Source organism: Oratosquilla oratoria, chromosome 7 (assembly GCF_046742065.1).
Source record: "Oratosquilla oratoria isolate Oo_2021 chromosome 7, ASM4674206v1, whole genome shotgun sequence".
NCBI classification, from domain to species: Eukaryota; Metazoa; Arthropoda; class Malacostraca; order Stomatopoda; family Squillidae; genus Oratosquilla; species Oratosquilla oratoria.
Window position 1 is genome coordinate 68,326,594 of NC_134783.1, and position 2,500 is coordinate 68,329,093.

The following is a 2,500-nucleotide window of genomic DNA, read 5'->3' on the forward strand; positions in this document are numbered from 1 at the left end:
CCTTTCTCCTTCCTCTCCCTCTCCTTATTTGCTCACTTCTCCTTTCACTTTCACCTCCCCAAGTACTCTCTTTCCCATTCTATCCCAGTACTTTCATTCTATCTCCCCTCTTCCTCTCTCTTTTCTTATTTGTTCCCTTTACACAGCCCTACTCACCCAGCTCTCTCTCCCTCCTTCCTCCTTTCTCGTCCTCCTCCTCCTCCTCCTCCTCCTCCTCCTCCTCCTCCTCCTCCTCCTCCTCCTCCTCCTCCTCCTCCTCCTCCTCCTCCTCCTCCTCCTCCTCCTCCTCCTCCTCCTCCTCCTCCTCCTCACTTTGCCGCTACTCATCCTCGCCCTCCCGCTGTCCTCCACAGCCCCTGTTGCATATGCAACGGGATTGTACACAACAAAAGAATCATCTTTACGGATGGTCACGAAGGATTTAGAATTGAGAGATACGACTTCCATTATGAGGCAAGAATCTGAAGCGTTTGTCAAATTACTTCGTCCGCTATCTCGCCCTGTCTAATGTAATATCGGGATTTTTGTCTTCTAATGTATAACATATATATTTCACGTCATCTCGTATGCCGCTGCGGTATGGCCGACTGTGGATCATGAGCACAAACATTGATTCGATTACCATTGACTGCTGGTGACTGGTATTGGCCTGAATCTCTGAGCACAAGGGGCAAAAGTGATACCAATCTTATGTTTCAAACTTACACCACGGGAAAAACTGGTTCCATTGGATAGAATCTGCCGTTACAATCATCAATTGGGGGCATACGCCAGTGAGTGCGTATCAAACCAGAGACTATTGTGAGACTCATTCTAGGCCAGTTACCAGTACAATTCGTAAATGTCAACTCTATATGGGCTGGCACATTTCCCTGATGATGATCCTACTCACAGAGTTGTCTCCATAAGAAACAATCTTCGATGGCGGAAACGAAGGGTACACCCACAGAATTCATGACTGAGGCAAGTTGATCGAATCAGTCTAGAGTTGTTTGGAATTGGAAGGAGGGTGGCTGCATGGGAGTTTGTTCAGAGAGACCGTGGGGAATGGCGTCGGCGTGTGAGTGAAGTAACGCACTCCCAGGGCGTTACAAGCGTCATTTGATTTTATTCAGCTCCGAGATAGGCTCAGCTACTAAATAAAACTGCTTGGTAAACGTCATAGGACAACCTATACTGCGAACTACTAGAAGGAAGGTCTTCAGGATCTACCTGGGTCCGAGGATGATCATCCTCCTGAAGAAACTAAGACGAAGAACCAACGCTTGGGGACACTTGGCTGATGCCGGGCTATACGGGGCGGGCCATAAGGTTAGCCTCATAAGCAAACACTAATTGATATACCCTTCTTTTGTTTCGGCGCTTAATTATTCAGAAATACTTAAAGATGGTCATTCATCGCAAACGCAGGTGACTGAAAATCTGAATATTTATTATACCTGTAATATAGATACATACATACATATATATATATATATATATATATATATATATATATATACGTATATATATATATATATATATATACATATATACGTATATATATATACATAGATATATATATACATATATATATGTATATATATAGCCGACTTTTGGCATACCATGTCTATGCATCTGGACAGCCAAGGCAAGTGGCAGTATATCATGGCCACTTCGACTTCACAAGGTACACTAGATTGATAAATAAATAAATTGATTAATTAATTAATTAACTAATTAATTAATAGATAAATAAATAAAATGAAATAAATAAATAGATAAATGATAAATAAATAAATAAATAAATGAATAAATAAATAAATAAATAAATATATAAATAAATATACAAATAAATCTCGGAACATACATTAATGCGAACAAAACGAGACTTAGGACGATACGTTTTGGAATCTGCGATTGAACATGTCTTTTTAGAATACACTAATGTATGTTCATTAGCTTGTTTATGTGTGTACAAGTGCATTAATATGTGCGTATGCGTGCGTTAGCCCGTGTATGCGTGTGTTAATGTAAGTATTCGCGTGTTAATGCTATTATTCGTGCGTTAATATGTCTATTCGTGCGTTAATGTGTCAATTCGTGCGTTGATGGGTGTATGCGTGCGTAAATTTTCTAAATCGAAAGCATATGTTGGTTGCATGAATCTAGAAAATTTGTAATGAGATTAAACTTTTAAGTAATATAGCAATTGCCGGATATACAGTACGTTTGAAATGCATACTGAAAACAAGGTAGATATAAAAAACATCTACTGAGAACAATGGTTAAAATTAGAAGCAGAGTCGAAGTTGTGTGTGATATCACCAGAAATTATCTAAATCTACGTGGACATGGGAAACTAAAAAAGATAAGACAAAACAGTACAGAGGTACATTTGCAAAATATGATATCGGGTGATCGGATTAGATAAAGTTTTAGGTTAATGAAGTACTAAGACAGGGCAATAGAAAATAACTAGACAAAGAGTTGAGAAAAGTTAAGACCATTAAAGGCATAG